This window comes from Megalobrama amblycephala, linkage group LG21 (assembly GCF_018812025.1).
Source record: "Megalobrama amblycephala isolate DHTTF-2021 linkage group LG21, ASM1881202v1, whole genome shotgun sequence".
Taxonomy (NCBI): domain Eukaryota; kingdom Metazoa; phylum Chordata; class Actinopteri; order Cypriniformes; family Xenocyprididae; genus Megalobrama; species Megalobrama amblycephala.
The window spans coordinates 20,384,098-20,394,568 of NC_063064.1; positions in this window are offsets into that span (position 1 = coordinate 20,384,098).

Sequence of the window (10,471 nt, forward strand, 5' to 3'; positions counted from 1 at the left end):
TTTTTCTTAGCTTTAAGAACATTTATGAAAATGTAAAGAACCTTTTGTGGAATAGAAAGGTTCCAGTGATGTTCTTAATGGAACCATAAATGGCAATAAAGAACTTTAATTTTTTTTCATTTTCATTACACTCACCTCTATGTTGTTCCAAACCTGAATGACTTTCATTCTTCTGAGAAGCACAAAAGTAGATATTCTAAAGAATGTTTCTGTTCATTCAATGAAAGTCAAAGGGATTTAAAACCATATTGGACTCCACACATTTCTCCGTTTTTCATTTTTGGGTGAACTGCCCCTTTAAAATGGCTGTTCCAAGAGGATTTAATGCAATTTTGCGCTGACTCACTGAATAGGGACCTGTTGCAAGCTCAGCAGGGCCGGATGGGGCCTCCTGCTGTGACCTCCGGGTCACTTAATTGCAAATTTGATCATTTTCCTGCGTGTTACCTTGGAAAACGAGGAGTGAATCATTCTGAAGTTAATGACAATGTTTCGAATTGCAATTTTTGCTGTAAGATGGATGGTTCACCTGGAAGACACTGGGGAACCCTATGGCTACTAGTGAGAATTTCCAAAGACAAGCTGTGAAGGCCGTTCATCTGTTTTTCTGTGCGTGTATGTGAGTATATCAATGATAGGTTATGTAAGAAGGGTGATGAGTTCCAAGCAGTGGCGCAATAGCATAATATCCTATTCATTTTTACAGATACACTCCATAAAGAGGCATGTGTTAGTGTGTGTGTGTGTATGGCAAAAAGCCTGGTATCCAAGTGCAGCCTGAGGCGTTCTAGGGTCTTTTATATGTTGAAACTCTCAATGTTCTCACACGTCTCATTTCTTCTTCCTTGTTAGGGGCCTCTACCTCATTAAGTTTGTCCAGGGAAAATGCACAGTTGTAACTCATTCTATTCTTTCTTTTAAATTCCTCCCCATTCTCTCACTCTTTCTGTTTGTTGTTGCATTGTCTGCACGGGTAAGTGGAAGCAGACGTCTCCACCCTAACATACTGAAGGGATCATAGAAGATAATGTCACTACACGACAGCAGGATGCGAGACTTCTCTGGTGATGACTTCCATATCGCGTGCCAGCCCTCTCCATCCCGGCCTCGGCTGTTTTACTTTCTGACCGCTTTGTGGCTTTCCCGTCTTATGAAAGCGTGATTGGGATTTGGAAGTCCTTTGGAAGTCACCCCTGTTGCTCCTTTTTTTTTATTCGCCCTTTTTTGTGGGACACACCCGGTGTGTAGTAAACATTCAAAACCAAGCCAGTGCTGGTTTTTGCCTGCTTAACTCAATATTCTCAATAACTCATGTGGTATTGATTGAGAGGTGGTAGACTTTGGGGTTTGTGTGTAAATGTTCTACAACAAGTTAAGCAAATCTTACATCGGCATAATCTGCTCCTTAAACACATGTCATGAAGGGTATTGAAGGGACAGACCAATGTATTGAGTACTGCAACATTTTATGTTTTTCTTTTAATTATTAATGAGTTTCAAGCTAATTTTGTTTAAAATAAATGCTCATCAAAACATTTGTTTTTATGATTTATGTTTATTTGCTATTATTTAGCTGTATTAGGCTATATCTAGGCCTAACGCTACATTAAATCTTTTGTAATAGCCTACTAGTAACCAGCAAACTGTAGGCTACATTATCACCATGATTACTTACTCAGAAAATAAATAAATATGTGGAAATGAAATATTTATTTGATTTGAAATTATGAAGTTATTTTATAATCTTATCTGAATATAATTTCTGCTTCTGTTAAAGGTGCAATGTGTAAATTTTAGCGGCATCTAATGGTGAGGTTGCGAACTGCAACCAACGGCACTCACCCCTCCCTTATGGTGGCTGTAAGACAAAGATGTCGTCGTCAAAGAGAGTAGCCAGTGAAGCAATGAGGTTTCTTCTTCTAACAAAGAACGGTCTCTGCTTCTAATAAAGCTAATAAAGCTACTAACTACCACTTCTACTTCGTGCGTATTCAACGTAGTGACGATCCAAGCTGCCTCTAAAAACACAAAGAAGAAGAACAACATAGTGACTATCGTGTTCTGTAGAGTGTTTGTCCGTTTATAGCTGCTGTAAAAAAAATGCAGACGCATAATGGCGACTAAACATGTAAGGGGACCTGCGGCAAAGAATATACACTAACAAGAAGCGACACTTAATAGAACGTTCCATTGCAACACCGGCGCTCAGCAGCAGCCCTGCGTAATTTGTCGTTTTTATTCTGTTTACTGTATTGGCTTGGTCAGTGTCTTTTTGGTTCTTTTGCTGTTGTAGGCTGTAAGGACCTTTGAAATAACTGAAATAATTTTAGCGAAGTGATATGGACATGTAATGTTGATCAAGTTATGTTGGTGTGCATATGAAATGGTGTCAATCGCCATTTTTATGAATTCTAACAAAGAAAAATTGTGAGAACATAAATGTGAACAAGCTTGAATGATGCTCGGGACATTCGATGGGACAAAAAAAGTTTAATCCTTGCAAATTTAAATAATCAAGCTCAAGAAGACGCAAAAGGGAACTCAATTTGTTACTCGCTGTGTGGGAAGTTTTCTGTGTGCAAACATCCGAAGGGCACAAATGCTGAATTGAGCTTTCATTCATGTCTTCTTGCGCTTGAACACACATATTCAAACAAAATTATGTCAAAATGCCCATCTTGGCAAGCATCCTTAGTCAGCTATGTCTTAACTGAGAGCACGTTTACACGACAACGATATGGTTAAAACTGAGAAGTTTTTCCTTTGAGTTTTCAGCGCACACGATCCTTCTTCATACGAGTCACTCATTGCTCTTGACCGAATAACTTTAATAAGGATTAATCTATGTTTCATGGCTGGTAAATTTTCTCAAGTCACCGGCGATTGGCAGGTGTGGCAAAAAGTTAGTATTAGGCCCTAATTGCATAACTTAGAATGTTCGTCAACCAATCAGATTCAAGCATTCAACAGCTCTTAGTATAATAGGAAGTAAAAGACTGCGGTATCCTACATTTGACTAATAAGAAACATCTAGACAGAGCCATGGTGTAATATAATATTGGCATTATATACTCTAAGTATCAATATCAGCATTGGCCACTGAAAGACTGGTTACATTGTAAAGGTTATTCTGCAGCTGTCATTAGGCACTTAGTAGTTATTCAATCCATGTTTTGCAAAACAGCCATAATCTTCTGTTCAAATTGGTGGCAAGCGTCCCAAACTCCAATCCCTGGGATCTGTGTCTTCACTGAGCTTCTAAACAGGTGGTCCATACTGAGCTAATAGAGTGTATGTTCCAGTTGTTTAGAGTGGGCCTCTGCCAGAGGGTGTTCCATGTGTTTGGCTACACAAGTTGGTTTGAGAGAAGAAAATCTGAACTTCATGGCCTGACAACAAACCTAGACTGAACACAAAGTTCTAGATAAGTTGTAAAGATTGAACATTCAAAATGTGGTATGCCTTGCAAAGCCAAACTATGTATGATTGCCCAGTTAGCAGAGCTTTTAGAACTGCTTCAGATTATTCATTCAGCCATGCTGATGGTTGCATAGTTATGTCAATTTCTTTTTATAGATCTTTTCAGCAACTTCTGAGGGAACACCCTGTGGATTATATTGCATTTGTAAAACTGAGCTGTATAAGGTCTGATGCAACCCTGGTATATAAGTCATGATGTTAGTAACAGCTGCATCCTTTCCCTAGTAGTGTAATACAGATTCATTACACAGCCAAAAATGCTGAGAAATCCAACATTGATTATCACTACTGCCCTCTAGTGGACAGATATGTGAGACTTCACATACCTCACAGACAGCAGGGAGTTTGCATGATGCAAGGGGAAAAAAATGTGCCCCTAATTTGTGTAGAATTAGGGCATTTCTAATTCTTTGATTTATCTAACTTCTGCTGTGCTCAAATATATTCTTCTGAGAATTGTTTGCCTCTGTACTAAATAAAATCAGCAGCCCCAGTGTCATCAATCTTGTCATCATTAGGGCCCGAGCACCGATGGTGTGAGGACCCTATTGGAATTGCTCAGCCAATTATTCTTCTTCTCCAAAATGAATCGCATTTTTGAGGGCCTAAACGTTCTCAAAAACTCATGAAACTTTGCACACGTGTCAGAAGTGGTGAAAATTTACATCTGATATGGGTTTCAGAATTAGGTGTGGCAAAACGGCTCGATAGCGCCACCTACAAAATTTCAATTAAGCGCCCTTCGTGCTACGTTTACCGTACAGTTATGAAATTCGGTAGACAGATTTAACAGCCCAATACCTACAAAAAAGTAAACCCAACAGGAAGTGAGATATTTTGAATTTTCTCTACAAAATTTTGGCAGTTTTTGCCATTTTCACATGTTGTACTTTGACGAACTCCTCCTAGAGCTTTAATCAGATCAATGTCATATTTGGTCAGTCTAATCTAAAGGCCTTTGAGACGTTAAATTGGGAAGATCTAGAGCATGCAACGTCAACTGGCGGCCCGCGGGCCAAATCCGGCCCGCCAGAGATTTCCATCCGGCCCCCAGAATAATACTGAATTCAGGAATAGCCTTGTAAGAGGAAAAAGTTTAGGGCTGGTCCGAATACCATTTTTTGATGAACATCGACTATTCGAAGCTTCGGAGAGAGGGGCTGAACATATTTTTCTCTCTAATAAAGGCAGGAATCTGTGTCTGTATATCCGTTTGCATTTTTATTATTTCGAGAACCGTTCATCCAATCGACTTCACAGGGGAGTGCAGTGTCGCATTTGGTGCAATATAGATGGACACGCGAGACGCGACACATTCAGAATTAATAAACTTTTGGTAAACTACAGTTAGAGCAGCGCGAGCGGGAAGCGGCGCACCTCACGCGGGCAGGGCTTATGCTCCGAGAACGGACACTGCACTAGTGATATAAAACGCACACACACAGGTCTGTTAAATTAAGCAATACTTTTAAGGTAGTCTAATAATTTTCTGACTAACAAATTGACACAGAAATTTAAACAAAGAAAAACGAAATTAAGTTAAATTAAAAACGAGATTAATTTAGATTTATAATAACGGGTAAAAATGCTAATACATTTTGTCTATTATTCTATTTTCCACAATGTCAAAGCAACAAAACACAAGCTCAGACATGCACAAACTCCGCTGTTCTGCGCTCTAGCCAGAGAACACTCCAGTTGCTGGAACACGCGTCGGTTCTATTTCTAGCATGCACGCGTTTTCTGCGTGGCTCGAGCGCGCCTGAGACGCGTGTCTCAGTGTGCAAACTCCAACCTGTTAAATATGGGAGCCGAAATAAAAACGGACACGCCACGCAGTTGAGTCGCTCACGCAGCCAGTGTGTCGCCGGCCTTATTCAAGGGGGAATGAGAACCGTTTTTTATTTTTAATCTAACGAAACAAAAAGCCTTCTGAAAAGTAGCTTGTGCCATAGCCTGCCTTCAGTCAAGAATGACGATAAACGCGTTCTCTCATTGAACATCTTTTATTGTTTCACGTGCTCATTTTTTCACAAATGTCAAAATTTTCCTTGCCTGGGATTTGCGCACAATTGCGTGACAGTGATGGACAGCTTGAAAGCCTCACAAATATGAAGCCTAAAATATCGCTATCGCCCCCTGGTGGCTTGCTGCAGTACAGGTAATATGTAAAAAATAACATAAATTTGGAATTAGAATTAGTATATCAAATAATAACATACAGTATTAGGATACAATTCGAATTTTATTTTATATTACGAGTATCTGGCCCTTACAGTGTCTGCAGTGAAAAATTCTGGCCCTTGGACAAATATAGTTGATGACCCCTGATCTAGAGTTTTCACCAAAGGGCGTGTCCGTGGCGGCCTGGCAAAGTTCGATGTTTCGCCATGAAACAGGAAGTTGTTGTAACTCGGGCATACAATGTCTGATCTGCCCCAAACTTCACATGTTTTATTAGAGTCCTGACCCGAAAACATCTATATGACAATATTCAGTTACAGTCATAGCGCCACCTGGGGGCAACAGGAAATGACATGTTTTACACTGTGATTAACTCCTCATAGAGATTAAACCAGATCAACATCATATATGGCCAGTCTAATCTTAAGGCCTTTGAGATGTTAAATTGCAAAGATCTTGAGTTTTCGTTGAAGGGCGTGTCCGTGACGGACTGACAAAGTCTGATGTTTCGCCATGTAAGGTGAATCACTTTTTTGAGGGCCGAAACATACTCAAAAACTCATGAAACTTTGCAGATGCATCAGAAGTGGTGAAAATTTACGTCTGATATGGGTTTCAGAATTAAGTGTGGCAAAATGGCTCCATAGCGCCACCTAAAAAATTTCAACGAAGTGCCCCTTACACTACATTTCACGTACAGGTATGAAATTTGGTACACACATCTAACAGCCCAATACCTACAAAAAAGTCTCTTGGAGTGAAATCTGAAAACCAGCCAGAAGTGAGATATTTTGAATTTTCTTTGCAAAATTTTTGCAGTTTTTGCCATTTCCAGACGTTGTACTTTAATGAACTCCTCCTAGAGCTTTTATCAGATCAACATCATATTTGGTCAGTATAATCTAAAGGCCTTTGAGACGTTAAATTGCGAAGATCTAGAGTTTTCGCTGAAAGGCGTGTCCGTGGCGGCCTGGCAAAGTTCGATGTTTCGCCATTAAACAGGAAGTTGTTGTAACTCGGGTATACAATGTCTGATCTGCCCCAAACTTCACATGTTTTATTAGAGTCCTGACCTGAAGACATCTATATGACAATATTCAGTTACAGTCATAGCGCCACCTGGGGGCAACAGGAAATGACATGTTTTACACTGTGATTAACTCCTCATAGAGATTAAACCAGATCAACATCATATATGGCCAGTCTAATCTTAAGGCCTTGGAGATGTTAAATATCAAAGATCTTGAGTTTTTGTTGAAGGGCGTGTCCGTGGTGGACTGACAAAGTCTGATGTTTCGCCATGAATGATGAAGCTGTTGTAACTCAAGCATACAATGTCTGATCTGCCCCAAACTTCACATGTGTGATAAGAGTCCTGGCCTAAAGACATCTATATGACAATATTCAGTTAGCCATAGCGCCACCTGCTGGCAACAGGAAATGGCATGCTTTACACTGTAATTCACTACCAGATTCACATTTCATGATGCCACGAAGTACCAAACATGCTAGAAACACGTTCAATTATGCAACACTTGGCTGAGTGCTAATGTTTGCAAATAATGCCACGAAAGAAACAGGAAGTTGTTGTAACCCAGGCATACAATGTCCGATCTGTTTCAAACTTCACATGTTCGATGATAGTCCTTGCCTGAAGACATCAACATGGCAATATTCAGTGACGGTCAAAGCGCCACCTGTTGGCCACAGGAAGTGTGGCATTTCGAAATGACTTTGGCATTATTCTCCTGTATTCACTCGCTTACATGCATGTCGCCCACTGTTCACTGTTTTCCTAAGGCCAGTGGGTGGCAGTGAGCCCGGGTGCGAGGGCCCTTTCATCGCTGCTTGCAGCTTTAATTAGGGGCCAAGCCCCAAAGGGGCTGTAGCCCCTATTGTAATTGTACGTTTTCCCTTTTATTAGGGCCCAAGCGAAAATTCGCGCAGGGCCCTCTTGTTTTTCTAAGGATTATTATTATTAGGGCCCAAGCGAAAATTCGCGCAGGGCCCTCTTGTTCTTCTAAGGATTATTATTAGGGCCCAAGCGAAAATTCGCGCAGGGCCCTCTTGTTCTTCTAAGGATTATTATTATTTTTTTTTTTTTTTTTTTTTTTTTTTTTTTTTCCGTCTTCCGGGGCTTTTTGGGGGCCTTAACATGCTCAAAAACTCTTGAAAATTGGCACACACATTGGAATCCGCGGCCATTAGGACGCCGGAGAGGCTGGTACCCGGGCGTGGCAGGGGGGCTCGACAGCGCCCCCTTGAAAAAAGTCTGAAAATTTGGTCCATATATTAAACACGCTTGCACGTATTAGTATGAAACTCAGTACACATATAGACCTCATCGGGCCGAACAACTTTCGTGCTCTAAGTTAAACACCACGCCAACAGGAAGTCAGCTATTAAGGGTTGTTTGAAAAACGCATGCTCTGGAATTTGATATACTCCTCCTAGACGATTAATCCGATCGCCACCAAACTCGGTCAGCATGAAGTCAAGACACTGATGATTAAAAATTGCCAGGGGATTTTTGATATCTCGAACGGTTTGGCCGTGGCGAGGCAACGAATTTATGGCGAGAAAAAGGAAACAGGAAATGTGTTATAACGTCTGCATACATATATTGATCTTTATGAAACTTCACGAGTGTGTTCGTTATAGGAGTCTGATCACATGGATGTGACTATTGTGAGTCAAAGTTATAGCGCCACCAACTGGCAGCAGGAAGTGTATCACTTTTTGAAATGTTTTGAGATCACCCTCTTATTTTTACCTGATTTGCTTCAAACTTCATCAGTGTAATGTCAATACACAGCAGATGTAGACCTATGACAGGATTTTTGATATTTGAAATATTGTTGCCATGGCAACAGGTCAAACTGTAATAATATTCTTGAGTGTTTTTGAGGCTCTTAACATGCTTCAAATTGCATGAAACTCGACACACACATCAATATTGTCAACCAGTAGACATGGACAAAGCCATAGAAATGGGCGTGGTGGAGGGGCTCAGTAGCGCCACCTTTTGACAAAAGTGGGGGGGTTAGTTTTTCCTACAATCACCAAACTCGGTACACATATTGTTCTCATCAAGCCGGACAATTTTCTAATTTACATTCATTAGCTCCGACCAACAGGAAGTCAGCTATTTTGGTTTGAATGTTAATTTTTTGAAAAAACAGGCTATGAATTTTATACTACTGCTCCTACAGGGTTTATCCAATTTACACCAAACTTTTTTTAACTTGTTGCTAACACATTGAAGTTGTTTAATTGCAAACGGATTTTGGATATCTCAAACGGTTTGGCCGTGGCGAGGCAACGAATTTATGGCAAGAAAAGGGAAACAAAGTGTTATAACTTCTGCACACATTAATTGATTTTGATGAAACTTCGGCTTAGTCTTCGTTGTACAAGGCTGATCACATGGATGTGACTATTGTGATTCAAAGTAATAGCGCCACCAACTGGAAGCAGAAAATGTGTCACTTTCAGCATACATTGAGATCACCCTCTTATTTTTACCTGATTTGCTTCAAAATTCATCAGAATAATGTTAAAACTTGGCACATGTAATCCTTTGAAAATGGGCAGGGAGGAGGGGCTCTATAGTGGCACCTTGTAGTGCAGTAAATGTGGAGTGAATTTGACATAGTCCTTTGATGTTTAACCGTTTTAAGTGCCTATTGCCCGCTGTGCACAGTTGCCCTGAAGCCACCGGGGTGGCGGTGCCACCGGGCTTGGGCCCGCCATCGCTGCTCGTTATTTTTTATTTTTTTTAGGGCCCAAGCGAAAATTCGCGCAGGGCCCTCTTGTTCTTCTAAGGATTATTATTAGGGCCCAAGCGAAAATTCGCGCAGGGCCCTCTTGTTCTTCTAAGGATTATTATTAGGGCCCAAGCGAAAATTCGCGCAGGGCCCTCTTGTTCTTCTAAGGATTATTATTAGGGCCCAAGCGAAAATTCGCGCAGGGCCCTCTTGTTCTTCTAAGGATTATTATTATTTTTTTTTTATTTTTTTTTTTTATTTTTTTTTCCGTCTTCCGGGGCTTTTTGGGGGCCTTAACATGCTCAAAAACTCTTGAAAATTGGCACACACATTGGAATCCGCGGCCATTAGGACGCCGGAGAGGCTGGTACCCGGGCGTGGCAGGGGGGCTCGACAGCGCCCCCTTGAAAAAAGTCTGAAAATTTGGTCCATATATTAAACACGCTTGCACGTATTAGTATGAAACTCAGTACACATATAGACCTCATCGGGCCGAACAACTTTCGTGCTCTAAGTTAAACACCACGCCAACAGGAAGTCAGCTATTAAGGGTTGTTTGAAAAACGCATGCTCTGGAATTTGATATACTCCTCCTAGACGATTAATCCGATCGCCACCAAACTCGGTCAGCATGAAGTCAAGACACTGATGATTAAAATTGCCAGGGGATTTTGATATCTCGAACGGTTTGGCCGTGGCGAGGCAACGAATTTATGGCGAGAAAAAGGAAACAGGAAATGTGTTATAACGTCTGCATACATATATTGATCTTTATGAAACTTCACGAGTGTGTTCGTTATAGGAGTCTGATCACATGGATGTGACTATTGTGAGTCAAAGTTATAGCGCCACCAACTGGCAGCAGGAAGTGTATCACTTTTTGAAATGTTTTGAGATCACCCTCTTATTTTTACCTGATTTGCTTCAAACTTCATCAGTGTAATGTCAATACACAGCAGATGTAGACCTATGACAGGATTTTTGATATTTGAAATATTGTTGCCATGGCAACAGGTCAAACTGTAATAATATTCTTGAGT